Source organism: Microcaecilia unicolor, chromosome 2 (genome assembly GCF_901765095.1).
Source record: "Microcaecilia unicolor chromosome 2, aMicUni1.1, whole genome shotgun sequence".
NCBI classification, from domain to species: Eukaryota; Metazoa; Chordata; class Amphibia; order Gymnophiona; family Siphonopidae; genus Microcaecilia; species Microcaecilia unicolor.
In genome coordinates this window covers 56325109-56350213 of record NC_044032.1, presented here as the reverse complement: position 1 = coordinate 56350213, position 25105 = coordinate 56325109, and positions in this window count along the sequence as shown.

Sequence of the window (25105 nt, the reverse complement as noted above, 5' to 3'; positions counted from 1 at the left end):
ATACCTTACCATCCTTTTAACTGCAGTCCAATCTGATTTGGTAGGTGAGCTGACCCTTCTGCTCAAAATTCCTACTGCATTTGCTATATCAGCCCTGTATGTGGTAGTCAGATATAAAAGCTTACCTATGGCTGATCTATATTGGATGTTATCTGGTAAAGGTTCTCTTACTATTTCATCCTTCAGAAAATCAGTGATCATGGGAGTGCTTACAACTTGGGCATCTTGCATACCTAAACTTTCAATAAGCTCATTTATTTTCTGCTTCTGGCTTAGAAGATAAGAACCATCATTTTGTTTCTCAATTTCTATACCAAGATAGTATGACACATTACCAAGTTCTTTTATCTCAACATTCAGGTTTAAATATTTTACAATGTCCTTGTACTCTTGCTCACTTTCGCTTGCAATGAGCAGATCATCAACAAAAGCTAAAATGTATGCATATTGTCCATTTCTGCACCTAGTGTACAAACATTTATCTGCTTCACCTTGCTTAAATCCTAAATTTGTCAATATTTCATGCAATTTGTCATTCCAACATTTTGCACTTTGCTTTAGTCCATAAAGACCTTTGTTTAATTTACACACTAGCTGTCTTTGTTTTGTATTTATGAAACCTGTTGGCTGTTCCATGTACAAGTCTTCAGTTATATCTCCATGAAGAAATGCTGTTTTCACATCAATGTGGTTGACTTGCATGCCTTTTGAGACTGCAATGCTCAGAAGTGTTCTAATTGTCGTGTGTTTCACTACAGGTGCAAACACTTCATCAAAATCTTCTCCATATTTTTGAAGATATCCCTTTGCGACTAATCTGGCTTTATACCTTTCCACTTTTCCTTGTGCATTCCTTTTTAACTTGAATACCCATTTGCATCCTATAGCTTTCTTGCCAGGAGGTAATTTTGTAAGAATCCAAGTTTTATTTTTATCCAATGCATCAATTTCTTCTTGTGCAGCTTTACGCCATTCAGCAGCTTCTTCTGCTGGCATTTTCTCAATCTCATCCCATGTTAAGGGCTCTTGAGCTTCTGCTGACTTTGTTAGGTAAGACAGTCTTGGGGGTGGAACACCTTTGTTTTCCCTGGATGAGCGTCTGACAACAGGTTGGTCTGACCTTTCCGCATCCTCTAAATCTGAGAGTCCTTCTCCAATTGATTCCCCTTCTCCAACTGTACTGTCTCCTGCAATGATCCTTTCTGTGTCTGCTTCCTCTGCCTGTTCCTCGTTAGATACAGATGAGTTGCTTTCAGACATCTGCCTTGGTATGGCATTTATATACACTGGCATGTCTATTATGGTTCTAGTTTCATATTCTGGATGATAAGGCTCATCTGGGATAATCCAGCCTTTATCAACCCTTTTGTTTTCATCAAAATATGTAACATGTCTTATGCCAACAATGCCAGTTTTCAGATTCAAAATTCTATATCCTTTGTGTCCTGGAGCATAGCCAACTAAAATGCCCCTTTCTGTTGTGGAATCCAGCTTATGCCTTCTTTGCTTTGGTACATGAGCATATGCTGTACTTCCAAATGTTCTTATGTGTGACAGGTTTGGCTTCCTACCATGCCATGTCTCATGTGGTGTGCGCTCAGCGCCTTTAGTTGGCATTCTGTTTTGTAGGTACACTGCTGTGAGAATGGCTTCCCCCCATAGTCTTTTAGGGAGATTGCTATCTGACAGCATACACCTGGTCATTTCCACAAGTGACCTAAATTTTCTCTCTGCAACAGAATTTTGCTCTGGTGTATAAGCTACTGTTGTGATATGCTGAATGCCTTCTTGTTCTAGAAATGTGCGCATGCTTTGTGAAGTGAACTCACCACCATTGTCGGTCTGAAGAACCTTTGGTTTTCTTTCAAATTTATTGCTCACCAAGGCTACGTATTTCTTCAGCATGTCTGTGACTTGACTTTTTTCTTTCAGCAAATAGGCCACACAGTATCTAGAGAAATCATCCAAGAATATTAGCACAAATCTGTTATTTCCCAATGATGGGATATTAAACGGTCCACATAAGTCACTGTGTATTAAGTCCAGTACTTTATTACTCCTATTTCCTGTGTATGCAGGAAATGAGGGTCTCACACCTTTTTGAGTAACACAGTCTATGCATTTCTCCATTTTACCAGTATCTGCACTTATCTGAATGCCGGTGGCAAGTTGCTTACTGTAAAGATCCTGGATCACCTTAAAATCACGATGTCCCAGGCGGCGGTGCCAGATTTCCAGACTACATTTACCATCATTCTTCCTTACTTGCGCCATATGTGAGGCTTCACCTGAAATGCTCAGTTTATAAACATCATTATGCATAAAAGCTTCAGCATACACTTCATCATTTTTAGAGATTGTGCACTTACTGTTTTCAAAATGAATCGCAAATCCCTTCTTATCTAATGTAGATACACTAAGCATATTGCAAACTGCTTGGGGAATATACAAGACATCACTTACAGGAATTTCTTTAACTTCATTAGACACTTTGCATTTTAAGAATCCAATGCCTTTTGCTTGGATCTGAGTAGTCCCTGCATTTGCAGTATGAAGAACGCCTTCTTCTGGACTCATTTCCTGAAAGAAATCCTTACAATTGGTTAAATGGCATGTGCTCCCTGAATCCAAAATCCAAGTACTTTCATTTGAATTATTATTTACCATAGTCAAAGATTTTTCTACCATTAGAAAGCCCTTATGTTTATCATTGTCTTTCATACATTTTCTGCTTGGAAAGTTCTTTTGTTCCATTGGCTTAGGTGAGCTAGAGGGGGTGTTTTGTGTTTCCTTACACCATTTAGATACATGTCCCTCCTTTCCACATGAATAGCAAATCAGCTTGCCCTTGGGTGGAGTTTTCCCATAGCTCCGCCTTCCTCTGTTCTTTGCCAAGAAATTTGTTTCATTTCTCTCTGACTGTCTTTGAGAACACATCTCCTCAGAATCATTAATTATGCATTCCTGCCTCAGTTTTGATGCTGCCTGTTCAAAAGATTGCCCTTCAATGGCTTCATTTACAGACCTAAAAACATCAAACTTCTTTGATAGTGAGGTAAAAAGAAATGCTCTTTTCAATGCATCACACATGGGAATTCCAGAAAGTTCTAACTTTTGAAATGAAGACATAAGATGCATAATGTGATCATTACATTTACTTTTATCCCTTAATTTGGTCTCATTTAACTCTGCTAACCAAATTGGTTGCTGTTTTGCATATGTAGTTGCATACATAGTTCTTAGTTTATATAAAATTTCGTTTGCTGTATCTTTTGCCTCCACTAATATGGCTTGTTTCTCTGAGAGAGCTTCCAAAAACATGCACTTCACATAATAGTTTGCATTGTCCCATTCAGCCATATTTTCAGCTGTTCTGTTTTGGTCTAAACATATACTTAATTTCTTTGCTTGAAGGAGACATCTGAATCTTAGTTCCCACTGCTGATAATTAAATTCAGTTAATTTAGGCACCTTGAGAGAGTAGAAAAATGGTGAATTTCCTCCCTCAGCCATTTCTTAGCCTTCTGTCTGCTGTTTAGTGTGTGGGGGGAGAGAGAGACAGACTGAATCTTTCTTTTAAAACTTAAGAGAAAAATGTGGCTTTTTCACTGCCTGGTAATATTTCTCCCTTTTTCAATTCCTGGGCTGGGCCCATAACCCTTTTGTTGGATTATTTGTAGTAAATAATTAGCAGATTTTATACACACAGCTTCAGCTTTAGAAATGTTAATTTCTTTTCTTCATCTCTCTCACATACACCCCAGAATAATTCACTGCTGAGTCACTTTAAAGTTGAAGTAACAAAACATCTGTTTACTCACAGTTTGTAGTTAGATTATATTCAGACAGGTTTATATAACATAATACTATACATTTGGATTATCAGCTCTTTCCATGTGCTTAGATGGTAATGGATGCTCACACCATAGATCCTCAGATTAGGAGAGATCATGAGCTCCATGTGCTGTGCTGTTTCTAACCCCCACAGGAAGTTGCATGGGTGTGACCTCTCTAGGTAATTCACATCAGAGGTCACAGAGTAATCACAGAGAAATAATAGCTGACAGACAATGCATGTAAAATACAATACATTATTCCAACACTCTGCGCATGCCACAGATGGCTTTCATACACACAGATAAGCTGCATGAATGAAAGCAGGTAGCCTTTTTTTTTCCCGCTCGGATACACTGGCAAAGAGAAATCAACAGTGCTGATGCTTGTTGGCAGTCTTGATGAAGCGATGTAGAACCCAGACTTTGGATGGTGGGGAGAGCGTTCTGGAGAAGGAGAACTTCCCGTGGGCTTTAAAATAAACACAGCTTATTACTGCAGGCATTCATCCGTTGATTATTGTTTAACGTATGTTTTAATTAGACCTGATTAAAGCAACTTCACAGCTCTCCTCTTACAACACAGCAAGAATTAAGTGTCTCCAGTTTCTCTTGCCTTCTGTCTCCCTCTTCAGCCTCCTCCTTATTTATATTAGCCTTTCATCTTATAGTCTCTGCAGGAGTAGGAGAAAAAAGAAGAGATCTTTAGTTACATGCCCCAATGACAGAGGCCGCCCTGGCTCCGGGGAAAGGTGGGAGAAGGGGAAAATGCAAGGCTTTGCCCTTTGTCTGTTACTGTAACTCTTCTTCTGCTGTGTTGTGGACGCTGGGCACTCCAGTTGACTTCTGCACTGATTGCAATCATGTTTTCAATAGTTTTGAACTCCATCCAGGCAATAGCGATAGCTCCAGACCGCCCATTAAATTTTCAGCACTAAAGGTAGGGGCTGCTTCTGTGCATCGTTTAGAAAATGGCTGTGTATTGCTCTGCATGTACATTTGTATAGTAATTAGCTCATTATAATAGCTTTGCATACAACTTTCAATAGCTGCTACCATGACAGGAAAATAGCTCGAACCCTTTTGTGCATGTCACGTTATACTCCTTGCTCACTAAATGTGAGAAATGTTTAAATATATTGTTTTTCATATAACAGAGTTGCAAGAGTAGAATATATTGAAAGGCCCTAACTATAGATGTGTAAGCCCTTTTCTAGCAAAAATCATTACATTTTAGGTTTCTAAATCACTAAACAAAGGAACTGTGTTTCTCTGTGTTATTGAGACAGGAAGGGGAGGTTTTAAGACGCCCAAAACTGTTGAGAAACAGGAAAAGCTTCAAAGTCAGGCCCCAGAGCTGAGATAAACTGTAGCATTAGACCATGAAGGGAAAGAAAATGGGGGCTGTAAATACTTCAAAGGCAGACCAGGCATGAAACTAACATCTGCAAGCTGTGAACCACAAACAAAGAAAGCAGAAGGGAGAGGGAAGAGGGAGAAATTCCAGGTGTCAGCTTGTTAAGCAAAATTCTCACAAGAAGTTTGGAGATAAGAACTAACAAAGGACAAAGCAAACTTGTTTAATGGAAAGTTTTCACAGAGAAATGTTATATGAGAATTAGCAAGGATGCAAGGGAGGTGGGCTAAATGTGATCAGTGTCCAATGAGAAAACTTATGGGCAGAGAAAATACTATATAATCTGTGACTATGGCAGAAGTGCGTGTGCCTGCTTGATTTTAGAGACACCCATTCTTGCAAGAGTGTACTTTTGATTTTTGGACAATAAATTAATTAAGACTTGCTTCATCAATCTGAGTTTGTGAGTCCTATTTTGGTATAGGTTCTCAGGTTATCTGGGGGCTATTTAAAACACTAAACTGGCTAGAACTGGTGTAAAAACCTTGTTGCTGGCTTGTTAGGTTTTGTGCATCTGGGCCTCAGAGGCTTCTCTCTTAGGTTGCTCTAAAAGGCATTTTCCCTTTGTTTCTCCCTGTTTGAGTTTACAGCTTTGCCTCTCAGCAGTGCTGAGCTCTGGCCTCTCCTTGCCTCTGAGGTGGCTGAGTACAGACTCCAGGTTGGAGTAGGCACAGTTCTTATAGGCAGATGAATTTTAGATTGGATTCTCTTTGTGTATTGGGAGAATTGCAATAAAGACGATTTGCCTAAGAAATGAGAACCTAGTGGTAAAGTTTTCTACTCGGGGAGGAGGAGGAGGTTTACTGACTGTGAGGTCATACTGGTCAATAATACTGGACAGTGTTTGGACTGAACAGTAACACTGGGCACTGACCTGGACAATAACAGCTACATCATCCTGTACTAACTGATTAGTGCAGGATTAGCATGTGAGCCCTTACTGCCTACAAAATAGATGCCTGTAAGGGCTCACGTGCTTAATTTTTGTTAATGGCCACACACTAATGGAAAGATTAGTGCATGACCATTAATATAGAAAATGGAAAATCATCCATTTTCCAGCTGTGGCAAAAGTGGCGTTAGTGTGTGGAAAATACCCACGTAAGGGTGTGCTAAGGCCACTTTTGCCAAGAGCTTAGTAAAAGGACCCCTTAATATGATCTCAAATGGACTACTGCAATGCTATCTATGCTGAAATATCAGTTACCTTTTGGAGACAACTCCAACTTTTACAAAATACGGCAGCTAGACTGATCTTTAAACAAAGAAAATATGACAAGGTTGCTCCTTTTTCATAAAACTTCATTGGTTTCCAGTTCAAGCCTGTGTTGCTTTCAAATTATCTTATTTTAATTTCAAAATTCCTAATGGTCTGGCTCCCAAGAATCTAATTCACATGATTCTTTTGCCTTCTTGTAAACAAACTATTAGAACAAGGGATCATCAATTAATACACTGCACCTCATTTAAAGGTGCTTGTTTCAAGAGAATGCTGTAAATTTCTTTCCTTTACCAACCAGTTCAAATTTGGAACAATCTACTAAACAACTGTTTTCTTTGTCTGCAAATATTTAAAAGCTAATTTATTTCAGAAACATTTAGACTAAGGGATCCTTTTACCAAGCTGTGGTAAGTGATAGCATGCACTTACTGCAGTTTAAAATGGCTTACCGTGGGACATGCTCAGGCATCCTGTGGTAAGTCCCAATCTGTGCATGCTACCCACATGCTACAAAATATTTTTTATTTTTGCACAGAAGGGGCATATTTGGGGGTAGAGAATGGGTGTTTCCGCGCTACTCAGTTAACACCTCAACATTACCATGTGCTAACTGATTAGTGTAGGATTAGTGCGTGAGTGCTTACCACCTACAAAATAGGTGTTGGTAAGTGTCATGCACTAATGGCAATATTAGCAATGGCCATTAATGGGGAAAATAGATAATTGGCCATTTTACTGCTGCATTAAAAATGGCCTTAGCACATGGGAAAAATCTGAGTAAGGGCTCACTAAGGTCACTTTATACCACAGCTTAGTGAAAGAACCCCTAAGTTTGTACATTTGTTTGTTTTGATTATGTATTAATTCTTCTGTTGTAATATTCAATAAATAAATTGTATATTAATGTAAATCACTTTGCACCATTTTCTGGGATTAAACAGTCTAGATTATATTAAGTGCTCACGCCTAAATATTAATCATGCATATACCCAGTTAAACTAATATTTTATTAAAGAAAGTAGGCATCTACCCCCCCCCCCCCCCCCCCCCCCCCCAGTATTCAGCCGGTATCAAGTTGAGTGGTGACTGCCAGATGTCAGCAGTAAGATCAGATATTCAATACTGGGCCATATCTGACAATCGATATTGAATATACGGTTTCATTTTTGACTGGTAACTTAACCGGTTAGGACTATATTCAGTGCTTAGTGATTAAAGATAGGCCTGCTATTTATGTGGCCTATTTTAACCACTAAACATAGTTGATTTGGTGCAGAATATCCATGCCTAACTGGCTCACGTTGCACAATATAGCCAGTTAGGGAGAGATTCTATATATGGTGCCTAAAAAATCGGCACAGAAATCAATGCCAACTAAGCATATTCTATAACCTGTCCCTAGATTTAAGCATGGTATACTTAGTTGATATATCAGTGCCTAAAACTATGTGCCTCCATTTGCACCAATGAAAACATGGCATAAATACCGGCATATAGATTTAGACGCACTGGGCCATATTCTATAACTACACGTGTAAATTTTGGCACGCCTATGAAACGCCCATTTTCTCACCGATAACCAAGCCCCTTTTTGCCTCCGCACATTAGAACTTAGGCACACTGCATTACAGAATGTGCATAGCGAGTTGTGCATGTAAATTCTAATTATTGCCAATTAGTGCTAATTATTGCATGGCATGTTAAGAGCTGTTATCAACGCCGATTAGCTTGTTAAACCAATTAAGTTATGCACATTGTTATAGAATATGCTTCAATTTCACACTATATTGAACCCAGGAGTTAGCAGTTAATCACTAACTGCAAATTTTCAGCGGGGGATAACTGGTTTTCTCCTGCTGAATTTCCGCTGATAGGCACTAAAACACTACTTAAGCAGTCAGGAACCATTCCTCGCTGTTTAAATATTTTTGAATATCAGCCAGCTAATTTCCTTCATACAATAGGTTACAATCATATGTCCTCCAGATACTTTATTCCAAGTTCCCTGTTATAGAACTGCCCCCTTAGAGCAGAGAAAAAGTTACTCTTGTATGTGCACTACACATGAGATAATGTGTGATGCAGTTAGCTACACCTATTGAGATGAAGTTAACTGCTCTGCATTGTCAGTCACATTAACAGTTAGGGCCTTATGCTATTAAGGTTATGCTCCTAAATTTACGCTCCTAAAATTTATGCTCCTAAATTATGAGCATAATCTATTTTGGAGCATAGGAGTGTGCTCATAATTTAGGAGCATAATCTTTATAGAATAAGTACCTTATGAGGAGATTCTATATATGACGCCAAAAAAATCAGCGCTGAAATCAGTGCCAACTAAGTATATTCTACAATCGGCACCAAGATATTTCAGCGCTGATATGGCAACGAAAAAGTGGTGTAAATCTCAGTGCACTGGGCCATATTCTGTAACTAGGTGCCTAAAATTTGGAACGCCCATGAAACACCCATTTCTCCGCCCATAAACACGCCCCTTTTGATTCCACGCGTTACAGGTTCAGCGCATATCATTACAGAATATGCTTAGCGAGTTGTGCACCTAAATTCTAATCTGTGCCAATTAGTGCTCATAATTGCTTGTTAAGTGCTGTTATCAGCATTCATTAGCTTGTTAAGCCAATTAAATTACGCTTGGTATTAGAGCATCCATGCCAATTTTGGCATCTAAATCTAAGCGCACTATATAGAATCTGGGGGTTAATGTATGACAATGACCATTGTATCAACTGTAAGGCACAGCCCCTGCATGTTCCCAAACATAAATGGCTTTTTTAAATATTAGTTGTTTAATGCAGGAATTAGTGTGTGCTAACAGTTAATGATAAAAAGTGCATAGTAATTCTCATGTATATAGTCTAGTAAATAGGCTCCATAATGTTGTATATCTGAAGATCTTATAAAATGCACTGATATTTAAATATGTACTTTCAGTAAGCTATTTCATTTATTTAACAATAGCACATTCTAACCACGTCAGACTATCTGTATTTCGTGAGCAATAGAAAACATTTGCTTTTACCTCATACTGTGTATTCAGTATTTCTGTCCCACTATTTCATGTAAAATGCCTTTGCTACTCTGGCATTTGTTTTTAGCTGTAGGGAAAAGAAATCCCTTTAATTCATGAATCTTTTATATATCGCCTGTGGAGGAACAGACTTACACTGCAGAATTAAATTTCTATGGAGAACATTTGTTCTCTCATGTATTATTCTTTATCACTTACATGTTATAGTCTCTGATTTAGGAGTATATCTAATACTAGTTCCTTCACTTTTCCTCCACTGGAAGAAAGTTCAAGATTATTTACTTCCTCTACAAAAGAGAATGCTAAAATTGGGTTTCACACACTTAGGAGTCCTTTTACTAAGGTGCGCTGAAAAATGGCCTGCGCTGGTGTAGATGCATGTATTGGACACGCGCACCTGCAAAAAAGACCCTTTTTTGGGAGGGGGGGCGAAAATGGACATGCGGCAAAATAAAAATTGGCGCGCGTTCATTCTGGGCCTGAGACCTTACTGCCACCCACTGACCTAGCGGTAAGGTCTCACGCGTTAACTGGGCAGTAATGGTCTACTTCCGTACAATGCCAATTAATGCCCGGTTACTGCTGTGCACCAGAAAATTTCTGGCACGCTTAGTGGACGTGAATAAAAAATGAAATTACCGCCCAGGCCACATGGTAGCCGGGTGGTAGTTCAAAACTGATGTGCATAGGACAGGCATAGGCGCCTACGCGGCTTAGTAAAAGGACCCCTTAGCAAGCAATGTCAGAAATATTTCTGCATTCTGTATCACTTGTTATGATATTATGTTGTTATTCTTATTGCTGTTTTTCTCAGTTCATTGTTTTGTTAGATGTAGAAGTCATGGGGAGAGGGTGAAGGGAAGAAAAGGTAAAATAAAATTAATTAGCTTATATGTAATTATTTTACATTTGAAAACTAATGGTGCTGATTTCTATTCTGAAAGGACTCTATGTACCCCCTTCAAAAAAAAATCTGTTATCTGCTTTTTCACCCTAAATCACCATTTGAAATCCCCTCTCCCATATATATACCTGTATATATATACACACACACACGCTTTATAATACAGCTAATCTAGGTTAGTTGAAACAAAAAGTCAAAACCTTTGGGGACTGGCCTGAAATTAAAAACTGTCATTATTCAGGATTATCCTATTAGTCTAAATACATGGGCCAGATGTATTATGCATTTTAATAAGTAGTTGCATTCAGTGACACACATTCAGGAGCCCTTTTACTAAAGGGTGTTAAATCCTAATGCATACTTAGTGTGGAAATAAACAGGGTACCACAAAATGTATTAAAACCTTTTGTGGTATTTTGCCTGTTTGTGCGTGCTAAGCACACATTATTTTAGAGGGGTATGCCACGGGTGGAGAGTAAGCATTCTCATGCTATCATGTTTGCATTAGCACACACTTGGGACTAGATTCTGTAAATGCACTTTAATATTTGGACCACTCAGAGAGCCTTTAATTAAGCTGTGGTAGCGTTTTTAGCTCGCAGTAGAAATCAGCTGGTGTTAAACGCCAAGATGCCCGTAGGAATATGGACGTCCCATTTAAGTGCAATGTGTTCCTTTTTTTTTTTTTTTTTATTACATTTGTACCCCGTGCTTTCCCACTCATGGCAGGCTCAATGCAGTGGGCAATGGAGGGTTAAGTGACTTGCCCAGAGTCACAAGGAGCTGCCTGTGCTGGGAATCGAACTCAGTTCCCCAGGATCAAAGTCCACCACCCTAACCACTGGGCCACTCCTCCACTTTGGGGGTGTATCTCATCTTCTGCTACCCAGTGAATAAATGTTTACTGGTTTATATCCTTACTGTGCAGCTCATATGGCTGTAGCTGTAAGCCTGTAGCTGTTGTTTCTGTTTCAATGCCTGGTGAGTCTGATAGTCAGCCAGAATAGAACTACCTTAGAAGGTCTTTTACAAAGGTGTGCTAGCATTTTTAGCACATGTTAAAAATTCACATGCGCTAAATGTTACGATGACCATCCTATATAATAAAACACACCTCCAACGTTCTGAAGCCAAGAAAGTGAAGCCTTCAAGCCTTGAAGCATTCCTGCAACGTTCCGGAACTACGGCTTCAGAACGTTGGAGGTGCGTTTTATTATATAGGATGTGCTTGGTGCTTTTCTGTAGCACATGGGGGAAATTTAATATATGCTGATTAAAGTGGAGGAGTGGCTGGAGGGGGGGCAGGGTAGATAGGACAATCGCTGGGTGGCTGGAGGGGGGGCAGGGGAGAGAGGAGAATCACTGGGTGGCTGGAGGGGGGGCAGGGGAGAGAGGAGATTCGCTGGGTGGCTGGAGGGGGGCAAGGGAAAAAGGAGAATCGCTGGGTAGCTGGAAGGGGGCAGGGGACACAGGAGAATCATTGGGTGGCTGGAGGGGGGCAGGGGAGATAGGACAATCGCTGGGTGGCTGGAGGGGGGGCAGGGAACAGAGGAGACTCGCTGGATGGCTGGAGGGGGAGCAGGGGACAGAGGAGACTCGCTGGGTGGCTGGAGGGGGGCAGGGGACAGAGGAGACTCATTGGGTGACTGGAGGGAGGGCAGGGGAGAGAAGAGCATTGGTGGGTGGCTGGAGGGGGGCAAGGGAAAAAGTAGAATCGCTGGGTGGCTGGAGGGGGAGCAGGGGAGAGAGGAGAATCGCTGGGTGGCTGGAGGGGGGGACAGAGGAGACACACTCACACCCAGCAGTCTCACTCTCTCTCTCTCTGTCACACACATACACTTGCACATTCACTCTCTCTCTCTCTCACACACAGTCAATCTCACATATACTCTCTCAAACATACACACTCCGAGAAAACCTTGCTAGCGCCCGTTTCATTTGTGTCAGAAATGGGCCTGTTATACTAGTAGGAATATAATGGGCATCTTAGTGTTTGGCATACGCTAATTTTAAATGCGCACTAAAAACGCTAGCATGCTTTTGTAAAACGGGCCCTTAGTAAGGTAAAAGAAGAAGTGAGAGTTATTTAACCTATTATGTTGAAACATTTTGACAAGCAGGCAAACATGCCTATCCAAGATTGACTTACAACTTCCCATAGCTGATGATGTCCTCATGAATCTAAAACTAACATCGTTTCCTTGTCACTTCTCTCTTGGATTGCAGAAGGAGAGACACTTGTGATAGAAAGGTGTAGGCCTGAAAGGGTGAAATTGTCATGCTTAGAAACAGAAAAAATAAACAAACCAAAGAACATACATAGAGCTCAGATACAGAGGGGTGAGGCACTGATTAAGTTTGTGTATCAGAGAAAATGTAGGTTTTGTGGTGCTGAGTAGAAAGACTTCATAGTAAGAAGTTTCAAAGAAAACAAATTGAAAAGAACACTGTCAGTGTAGCTCCCACTTTACCCCTATTCTGGTGATTTGGAGTCTTTCTAACAATATGTACATATGTACTTATGTACTTAAGTAGATAAGTATTGCCATACTGGGACAGACTAAAGGTCCATCAAGCCCAACATCCTGTTTCCTACAGTGGCCAATCCAGGTCACAAATACCTGGCAAGATCCTGAAAAAGTTCAATACATTTTATGCTGCTTACCCAGAAATAAGCAGTGGATTTTCCCCAAGTCAATTTAAAAATGGTCTATGGACTTTTCCTTTAGAAAGCCATCCAAACCTTTTTTAAACCCCGCTAAGCTAACTGCCTTTACCACATTCTCTGGAAACGAATTACAGAGTTTAATTACACGTTGAGTGAAGAAATATTTTCTCTGATTCGTATTAAATTTACTACTTTGTAGCTTCATCACATGCCCCCTAGTCCTAGTATTTTTGGAAAGAGTAAACCAACAATTCACGTCTACTACTACTACTTATCATTTCTATAGCGCTACTAGACGTACGCAGCGCTGTACACTTGAACATGAAGATAAAGTCCCTGCTCGACAGAGCTTATAATCTAATTACCATTTCCACTCCACTCACTATTTTATAGACCTCTATCATATCTCCTCTCAGCCATCTTTTCTCCAAGCTGAAATGCCCTAGACGCTTCAGCCTTTCCTCATAGGGAAGTTGTCCCGTCCCCTTTATTATTTTAGACACCCTTCTCTGTACCTTTTCTAATTCCACTATATATTTTTTGAGATGCGGTGACCAGAATTGAATACAATATTCGAGGTGTGGATGCACCATGGACCAATACAAAGGCATCATAATGTCCTCACTTTTGTTTTCCATTCCTTTCCTTATAATACCGAACATTCTATTTGCTTTCTTAGCCGCCGCAGCACACTGAGCAGAGGGTTTCAACATATCTTCAACAACGATACCGAGGTCCCTTTCTTGATCGGTGACTCATGTGGAACCTTGCATGACGTAACTATAGTTCAGGTTCCTCTTTCCCACATGCATCATTTTGCACTTGCTCACATTAAATGTCATCTGACATTTAGACGCCTAGTCTCCCAGTCTCGTAAGGTCCTCTTGTAATTTTTCACAATCCTCTCGCGATTTAACAACTGTGAATAACTTTATGTCGTCAGCAAATTTAATTATCTCACTAGTTACTCCCATCTCTAGATCATTTATAAATATGTTAAAAAGCAGCAGTCCCAGCACAACTCCTGGGAAACCCCACTATCTACCCTTCTCCATTGAGAATACTGACCATTTAACCCTACTCGCTGTTTTCTATCCTTTAACCAGTTTTTAATCCACAATAGGACACTACCTCCTATCCCATGACTCTCCAATTTCTTCTGGAGTCTTTCATGAGGTACTTTGTCAAACGCCTTTTTAAAATCCAGATACACAATATCAACCAGCTCCTGTTTAGAAGGAATGGATCTATGGAATCTTAGCGGAGATTGGGTGGCGACGCCGGTATTTGGAGAGTAAAACTGGTGCAGAGTGGACTTCTACTGTCTGTGTCCTGACCGTGACTGAATAGATATGGATGGACTGGAGTGTAAATTTTAAGGTGCTTTGACATTAGTTTCAGAACTTTTAGTACAAGAACATTGCTTGGCAGACTTTTACGGTCTGTGCCCTGAAAAAGGCAGGGACAAATCAAACTCTGGTATACATAAAAAGTATTACATACCATGTAAAATGAGTTTATCTTGGGCAGACTGGATGGACCGTTTAGGTCTTTATCTGTCGTCATTTACTATGTTACCACGTTACCTTTATCCACATGCAACAGCAACACCACAATGGTGTTGCTGTTTGCCCCTCTTCTGGTACCTTAGGGTCTTCATTCAACTGTTTGTGCCACTTTACCTTTCTCACAGTGGCTTAGAATTTTCATGCCAAAGCTAGTGCCCTTTACCCTTTTTGGGTGGCTCAATGTTAAAAACCTACCAAGGTCTGAGGCAGAGTAGAGCCTCCATGGTCAGCATTAGCCCCATCTCTCCTCTGCCCCATCAGAATTTAAAACAAAAGATGTCCCTTCATCAACCTCCCATTCTCTGATATGACTGGCACCCCTCCCAGCAGGATCAGCCAACTGTTCCTGACTCAACCTAACCTGACCCTGTTCCCTTCTGTCTCCACTATTAAAAAAGAATTTTCTTGGTGTCTAGTGGACTTTCTACATCCCCACCCTGATGTGACCAGCACCAGGCACCCTTCCACACCTCCCTGCCTCCATCCCAACTTAAAAATATTGCCCTGGTGTCTAGTGGCACCCCATCCTCCACTTTGAATATTTAAAAAAAAGTCCCTGATCTCTAGTGGAGACTCTGACCTTTTGCTCAGCCCCCCCCCACCCCCCACCCCCCAGACTCCTGCCTTAAATGAAGCAGAAGCAATACCCACTTGTTTTTCACTTGTTCTTGCCTCCAGGCCATCATCTCCAAAATGGCAGCACCCTACCTCATATAGTGCATCCTGGAGTGGAGGAGTGGCCTAGTGGTTAGGGTGGTGGACTTTGGTCCTGGGGAACTGAGGAACTGAGTTCAATTCCCACTTCAGGCACAAGCAGCTCCTTGTGACTCTGGGCAAGTTACTTAACCCTCCATTGCCCCATGTAAGCCGCATTGAGCCTGCCATGAGTGGGAAAGCGCAGGGGTACAAATGTAACAAAAATAAATAAATCCTGGGATACACCAGTGTGTGTGTGTGGGGGAAAGTCTGCCATATAAGGGAATTTTTCCCTTATATGGCCCACAGGCCCATACGATGCATCCCAGGATGTACCATGTGGAGCAAGGCACAGCTATTTTGGAGATGATGGCCCAAGTTAACAGTGAGTAGGCATCACTTTTGCCTCTTTTAAGGTAGGGGTCAGGGGGCCTGGGCAAGGGCTCAGGGGTTCCCACTAGATGCCAGGATGGAAGGAAAAAGTGCCACTAGATATCAGGGCAAATGGTGGGCCACTCATGTTGCTGGGGGGGGGGGGGGGGGCACTAGACACCAGGGCAATTTTTTAAAGTCAGGAGGGATGGAGGGAGCTGGTGGATCGGTTCTGTTGTGATGGGGGGGGGGGGGGGGGGGGAAGAAAGGATGGCTGGTGCCAGTCACATTGGGAGGTGTATATTTTAGCCTCACCCTAGTTCCACTTAAAACATGCCCAGACTATGCCCACTTGCAATATGCAAATATTCACAATTTAGATAAATTTGTAAGTCCCTGCTTTCTAAAATTGGGATTTAGATGTACATTTGATGTATACATCTAAATGCTGGTTCCTGCATGTCCAAATCATAAATAAGGCTTGTAAAATAACTATCTTAGGGGCCCTTTTACAAAGTGGCGGTAAGCCCACCGTTGGCTTACCATGGACCAATCTGGAGCTACCACTGGACCAACACAGGTGCTAGTGGTAGTTCCACCCCAGCCCATGACATTTCTGGTTCTAGTGGAAATATAAAAAAAATATATTTCTACAGGTGCCAACCTAGCAGTAATCAGGTTAGCACAAGAGCCCTTACTGCCACCTCAATGGATGTCGGTAAGTGCTCCCCACCTCATGGCCACGCAGTAAGTGAAATCTTACCCCATGGCCATTTCTTTTTTCGGCCCTATTACCTGCTGCGGTTAAAAGGATCTCATCACACAGCAAAAATGGCCCCCCACTGCTAGCACAGGGTCCCTTTTACTGCAGCTTGGTAAAAGGACCCCTTAGTAACTTGTCTTCTCCAAATATGTGACAGTAGGTGGGGGGAAGAGGGGTTGGTGGTTGGGAGGCTAGGATAGGGGAGGGCAGACTTATACGGTCTGTACCAGAGCCGATGATCGGAGGCGGGACTGGTGGTTGGGAGGTGGGAAATACTGCTGGGCAGACTTATACGGTCTGTGCCCTGAAAAGGACAGGTACAAATTCAAGGTAAGGTATACACATATGAGTTTGTCTTGGGCAGACTGGATGGACCATGCAGGTCTTTTTCTGCCGTCATCTACTATGTTACTATGTTACTAAATATGTGACAGTATGAGCAGAATGGATAACAGACATTTGAATGTCATGTAGAATATAGGAATACAACAAAAGATAAACACAGAACAACAGGCTACCTTCCTGCAGAATACCAGTCATAAAACTGCATTAAATCAGCATCACTAGAATCATGCTAATGCTTTTCCTCTGACATGCAGAGAGGTGTATGAGGTTTAAGGAAGAGGGTTGAATGTGATGAGGAAGCACCTTTCAAGGTCCTTACTGAGAATATGTTTCAGGTATACAAGCCCTCATCTTGTCTAAGATGATGTTGATTATGATTATTGCATGAGGGATGTACTGTATGCAGTGAAAGCACATGTATAATAAAAGATAAATATTTATATTACAGTAGAAAGGCAGTATAGAGAAGATATAAAAGACATTTCAAATCGCCCAAGGTATAAATGCATGGGAGATAGGACTCTTTCAATGGAAAGGCACCTCTGGAATGAGGTCATAGGATGAGAGTGAAAAGGGGTAAACTATGGAATACTCTTAAGGAAAGATTTACAGACAGGTGGATGGATGCATGGAAGAGCTCCCAACCTAAGTTATGAAGACACAGTATCTTAATTCAATAAAGAATGGGACAAGCTTTCTTGAATTCAATCATGGGATCTTTGGGGAGAGGAAGGATTGTAGATCCCCAGCAGGTGGTGTGGATTTGCAGACTAGACAGGCAGTATGGTCTTTTTTTGCCCGCCATGTTCGTCACATTCTCTGTTTCTATTTTAAAAATTTAAAAGGTCCAGTAAATTAATTATGAACATTTAGAGTTAAGATAGTGTGTCCAATTTGAAGTATTAACCTTTAGTTTGAAGTTTGCCTTTGCCTTGATATAATTCCTATTTCAATCTGATTGGAAGTATAGATGAGGCCTCTTACCAAACAACAACAACAAAATCCCCCTCTTTTACTAGGTTAGTTGTTTTGCAATACGAATAGAGAGGGTCTGTATAATGACCCACTTTTACAACACACAATTCAAAGCGAAAGTACTGTCATGCAGCTAAAAGTGTATACGGTATTCAGATGCACTGCATTAAGTTGAAGTAGCCCTTAACAATAATGGTTTTCTAAGAGAAATGTTCAATATGCAGTAATCTATTGATTCATGCTCTATTTTATCATCAACAATGAAGGTAATTTAAATATGTACAGTTTAAGACTTAAATAACATGCAGTTGGCAACCAAATAGCATTTATTCCCTCAATGACATTGCTGGAAATAAGAAACTGGGGTAGCTTAATTGAAATCATTCCCTCCCCTATTAAAAAATGAATACTTTCATGGGATGTTAAGTAGAGCAAGCAATGAAGCGCAGGCTCATCACCCAGGAAGAGTTCATTATTCCCTGCAGAATGCTACCCATAATTAAAGAAGTATCTTCTTTGTGCCTAGGATTTTCAGAGGGACATTTTTCTTTTCTCTCCCCTGACTACAATGTAGTAATGTAATGTAGATTTTTTTTTAAGCCACTTCATTCTATTATTTACATGAATAGCAAGCTGGACTCAAAGAATGCTAAAACCTCAAATCTCTGCAACATGAAACCTCTCTGAAACCTGCTGATGCCCCCAGGGCAACTCTGTCTCCTAATTAGTTCCTTTTGCAAATGGGCTTGGACAATCAAAACTAGTACAGAAAAGAGCTCATTCACTCTTGAAGAGTTGCAGCAGCAGAGTTTGTTGCTTCCTAGGAAGACTTCACAGCTGTGGGACAAAGAGATAATATTTCATTTGTATAATAATAATAATAATAATAATAATAATTAAAAAATTACAGTCTTTAACAGTAAAAATGTGGGGCTAAGATGGGTGGACTGACATTTACTGAGCCTTGATGGAGAGGGGCGGAGAGAGAAGAAGATAGAAAACCGGGAAGCAGAAAGAGAAAACTGTTTCCTTCTAAGTCCATAGAATATTTCTATCTCCAGCTGATGGATTTCTCCACCTGCTGGTTGACTCATCATATTCCCTGCTGATGTCAGCAAGAAACTGATAATTAGCAAAGCCATGCTGCAAAGCTGAGTTGCTTCCAGGTTGGTTTGAAGTGGTCATCCTAGGAGATCCCTTTGAGAGTAATAAAGGGATTGGGGTTTTAGTGGGCTTTTATTTAGGGATCCTTTTACTTAGAGGTGGTAAGCCCGGCGGTACTTCCCACCCCTAGCTTGCTGTCATTTCCGACGCTATAAAAATGTATTTATTATTGTAATGCCAGAGTGTACCTGGCGGTAATTGGGCAGTGCCGCATGCTGCCTGGTTACTACCGGGTTAACACGGGAGACCTTACCGCCACCTCAATGGGTGGCGATAAGGGCTTCCCCCTAAAATATATGGCCCGCGACAAGTGCTTTACTTGCTCCATGGCCATTTCCTGCAGGAAGGCGAGATGTCCTTTTTATCAGCTATGGTAAAAGAGGGCATTGGCATGCGTGTAAAACACGTGCTGATACCAGTGCCAGCCCCCTTTTACCACAGCTTGGTAAAAGGGGCCCTTAGTGTGGTAGGTGGAAAATGAGTGGATTTGACTATTTGTAATTTTGCTGTAAAGTTTGTCAAATAATTCTAAGGGAGATAGTCCATAAACATAGTAAAATAGTAAATGATGCCAGAGAAAGACCAACATGGCCTATTAAGTCTTCCCAGTAAGGTTGTTGGGATTGTACCTGTTACACAGTTCAGGTCACTTTCCTCATGAAAGATAGATATTGAACAAAATTGGTGCTAAAACAGAACCTTGCAGCACCCCATAGCTAATTGGCTGCAATGATGACTGACAAAGATTAATAGTAACCTGAAACACCTGTCCTGAAAAATAAGAACCAAACCAAGTTAATGCCATCTCTGAGATACTAACTGTAGTTAAAAGATACCAATGTAGCTAAAAGAATGACGTGATCCATCACATCAAACAGTGCTGTTAAATCTAACTGGATCACAAGTACATTGGACTGGATTTATTAACTTGATATGTCGCTCAATACATAAGTTTTAAAGTGGTTATTATTAAAAAATAGTTTCAAAAACAATAATCTATAATTTTACAATGATAAAATTAATATCAATTAAAAAAAACCAAAAGCAAATTACAATATTAACACAAGATTCCAAGGCAAGAGTCTCAAATAATTAGTGCTACAGTCAGTACCTACATAAAATTAGTTTTAAAAAGCCAAGTTTTCAAAAATTTCTGAAACCCAAGATAGCTGGTCATATTGCTAACAGTAACAGGAAGTGAATTCCATAATTGAGGTTCCACATAACTGAAGGATCTCTTTCTAGTGGAAGTCAGCTTGATCACTTGGAGTGAAGGAAGTTGCAATAGACTTTGCTGCAATGAGCAAAGAAAAAAATCTTTGATGATCTCAATGAACCAACATTTCTGAAAGATATCTTGGAGAATATAAAAAAAGAACTTTGAAAGCAAGATGATAAGAGTTTTAAAGACAAGTCTTGCAGAAACAGGCAGCCAATGCAAATCCTTTAAAATTGATGTTATATGTTAGTTTTTTTCCCCATCAACTACTAAGCATGCAGCAGGAGTTTGTACAAGCTGTAGCCTCCTTTGATTAGTCAAAGTCCAAACCTGAAAGAAGGAATTACAGTAATCGATTCTACTTGTAATAAATACATGAACTAACAATGAAATATGATTGAGTTAAAAGAAGCTTAAGCTGTCAATTTTGCCTCAGTTGAAGTCTCGACAACCAGATTAATTTGTTTCTCAAATTTCAAAGAATTATCACAATGAAAACCCAAAGTTTGATTGACATCCTGTAAGGGAATAGGATGACCACTTATTGAAGGAAGAACAGTCAAAGGCTTATCTTTCCTAGTAAGCTACATAAAGGCAAACTTAACAGTGTTCAAATTTAAATCTTGTTCTATCAACATTTTTTCCAAAAAGACAAGTTTACAATTAAGATCACACATAGCCTGCACCTGGTCATCCTTCATAAAGACAATAATTTTAATATCATCTGCAAAGAAATGATACCTAAATCCTCAATTTTCACACAGTTCAGCCAAAGGAGCAAGGTATAGATTAAATAACATGGGTGATAACAATGAACCCTGCGGTACACCTTGCCTCAAATGCTTACTGGCAGAAACTCATAATTCCAGCAAACTACCTGTGAAAAGATAAGATTCAAATCAACTGAGCACAGTGGATTGAATATCAACTTTTCTCAGAGTGGCAAGCAACTTAGAATGAGAAACAGTGTCAAATGTTGCGCTTAGGTCCAAATGAATCCATAATACATCAATTCCCTGATCACCCTTCACTAATATATCATCAAAGAAGCGAACACAGAGAATTAACAGTGGGCCATATAACACTGGCCTTGCTGCAGAAGTACTAGTAAAAGGGATAAACAGGTGGGGGGAAGGGGGTAATGTGGAGGTATAAGGTGTGAAAAAATTGATAAAGTAATTTGATGTTCAAATGAAATTGAAATATTAAATTTGATTGTGTAAGACAATAAATTAAATATTTAAGTTAATAAAAAAAAGGGTAGGAAATCTGAAAAGGATCATGGATTTTTCAGGGTTAAGGGTCAGATTGTAGAATAAGCAGCAATTGGTGCAAAGCTAGCATAACTATTGGTGAATTGACAATTGGGGGTGGAGACAAAGGAAAGTGAGTCATTGAATGGCTTTGGTGGACTTTTGTGAAAGGAATTTTTGTGGAACGGGTGGTAGTGGAGGTTGTGAAAGGAAAATTTTAAGAGCTTAAATTAATTACCTGATCGGTGAGTTTTTAGCAATATTGCGCTGTTTTTGTTGCTGGAAGGTGGTTCATGGGTCCTGACTTGCTGGCTCCTTAAATTTCTTTTATCATATTTTTTGGGCTGGCTACTGCTATGCCGGTGCGGTTTACTGATGGTGAAATTAATTAAATATAAAATATTATTTCAGTGGTTGAATATTGATTTTAGCCTTCAAATACTGTGTTAAAGAATGGCACCAAGAAACTGCAGTTCAGAGCCTGCAGCTTCAAAAAAACAGGCACGGGACGGGGAGTCTGCAACAGGAAAGGGAGTCACTTGTCTGTGAGGCAGGCAAGCCATAAGGTAAAGCACAAGGAATACTCTGAACAACAAAAAGGGCAGACAGCCTTAACTAGGGCAAATTCACAAGAGGCACTAAGACAGCTTGCTACTCAACAGACAAGGGCTATGGACATGGTGCAGCCTGATTTTGAAGGTGAATTGCTTTGAACTCCTGCTTTGCCAGGACCTTCGGGTGAGTTGTTGAGAATTATGGGTGAAGGTGATGAGTCTGCGAGGGTCTAAAGAATATAATAGAAAGGGGGCTGGGGTACAAAAAAAGAAAGTGGAGGAGAGGAGTGGTTAGGGTGGTGGATTTTGGTCCTGAGGAACTGAGTTCAATTCCCACTTCAGGCACAGGCAGCTCCTTGTGACTCTGGGCAAGTCACTTAACCCTCCATTGCCCCAGATACAAATAAGTACCTGTATACAATACATAAGCCACATTGAGCCTGCCATGAGTAGGAAAGCATGGGGTACAAATGTAACAAAAAAAAAAAAGGAAAATTGCTGAGGAAACATTTAAAAGACAAAATCTTTTAAAAACAGTTGCAGCATGTGGTAAAACATTTAGATATAGAAATGAGAAGCTGTAGATAAGAGTCTGGTGGCCTGATGACAATCTGGGAGGCTTCTGACACTTGGGGATCCTCCTTGTCATCCTCTGACTCATCCTTGGAAGTGGAAATATTACCGTCTAAGGCAGTGGTTCCCAAACATTTTTTGGTTCATGGTAGGGTTACCATATTTGCAGAAACAAAAAAAGAGGACAGAAAAAATAAAAATGGTTGCTACCTTTGCTAAAGAAATATTTAATTGTAGTTAATGAACACACATCAAACAGCAACTTACTTACATTACAGCAGTAGACATTCTACTTTTCAAGAACTTCTTGATTTGGCCAGCAACTCAGACATGCACTCTCTCTCTTCAAGTTCTTCAGTCTTTCTGACAAATTGTAACATGTTCATCTCCAAGACAAGAGTCTGTATTCATGGTTACTGACTCATTTGACATCACTCATGACATCACATGCTCCCCCTCTCAGACCCTCGTCCAATTATAGACATGCATTTGGAATAATTAATTAGGGCAGTTATGCACAATGCAAATTTTGCAGACACCAATCTCCATTTTGAAATTAATTTTCTCATAGGTTTGAATGTGAAAAGTACATTTTTGCACATTTTTGTATGAAAACAAAGACCAATCATCATCAAAGTTCTCATGCCTCAATAGCACAAATATACCAATACTCTGGTGTTTTTAAATTTTAGAAATACGAAAGATGCCATACATTTTTCTCAATAAAAGAACCATAACATTCTCTGAAATAAAAAAATTACATAAAATTCCCCATTCACGGCCACAAGTAACGGAAACCGAAAATGCACGTTTTTTTAGAGTGCGGGCTTCCGTACCCAAAATGACAATACCTGGCCACAAAATAACCCCATCCAAAATTCAAAACTGCCTAACCCATCTCTAAGGGACGCCCAAAGCTCTCAAGGACTCCCCAAAATAAATGTAAAATTACCTTTGGATCCTGAGCTCCACAACATTAAAAAGTGTACAAAATTTTTTAAAAGCATAAAAACAACCTCATATTTATTTATTTATTAGGATTTATTTACCACCTTTTTGAAGGAATTCACTCAAGGCGGTGTACAGTAAGAATAGATCAAACATGAGGAGGAGGCAATTAGAGCAGTAAAAATATTCAAACAACAATACAAAGTATGGCATGGTATACTACTTTAGCTCAATACCTCTCTATTTTTCCTTTAATTGGGTTCCTTGGTCTACTATAATCTATAATCTCTCCCTTTCCCAAGGATCTTCAGATGTGTTAACCAGGACCACCAATGATTAATCTACATTATTTGTTTACCAATCTGACCTCAACACCTCTACCCCTGGTCTATCACCAGTTGGTGAAACAGAACCTTAATTAGAGGATTCCAGGGACTTTGTGGGGTTGTTATTATCATAGGTCCTTAATATCCAATTATCATAATTTTAAACCATGCTGGGAAAAAACTCATCTCGAGAAAAACCCAAGCATGACAAAATAATGATCCTTCTATATATTAGCTGTCCTGTGTCAACACATACTGTTCATCATACATCAAAAATCTTTTTGCCTTCGCAAAATACTTTTCTATCTCACATCCCAATACACTCATTAATTTACTAGTACTACATAACCACACTCTCCCCTCAGTCCCCAATCTGTTACACTTAGCTGGTTTCTTTGATCTTCTCCAGCTGGCTGGTAAACGCTCTCTTTTCTTTCCATCAGCATCTCCCGTTCATGAGTTCTTTGCGGTTATGTTCTTTACTAGCATGTGTGTATTCGGTTCTCCTTGTTGCTCCGTTCCCTTCTTCTTCTTTTCATATTAATTTTTCTTCAACAAGTACATCTTGTTTCGCGATAAACATCGCTGCTTCAGGAACTTTTTAAAGAACTTATTTCATGATTTTGATTCCGATGTTACATCGCTCAAGATGGCCGCGGTATTTCAATGATGCTCACAGGGACCTCATCCAATCAGCTTGTGCCTCTGTTTTAAAGGGCCAGTCAGTAGAAAGCCTGCCTTCCATTCTACACTTTTATTCAATCCCATAGGCATAGTGGTTTTGAATTGAAAAATCAATCGTTGCTCCCGCTGCTATAATTGTTGTTTAATATCCCCCCCTCTCATACCCTTAGTTATTACTTCCAAGACCATAAATTGCATTTGTTCAAAAGTATGCCCCTCCTTTACACAGTGTTGTGCAATGGGTGCCTCTAGTTTTTTATGCATAATCCCATGTTTATGTTCAATAATTTGCGTTTTGAACTTTTTTGAAGTATGTCCTATGTAGATCTTACTGCATGGACACCTGCATGCATACACTACATTTTCTGTGTCACAATTTGATTGCCCTCTTACTTTGATGTTTTTCTGGCCATGTTCCCATTCCAAGACCGACCCTTCAATAATGTTAGGGCATATACTGCACCTACCACATTTCTTGTGCATTCCACTGGTTATCTGTACCTTAGTCCATACATCTGATCTACATAGAGTATCCTGCAAATTCGTATTTCTATTGTACGACACCATCAATC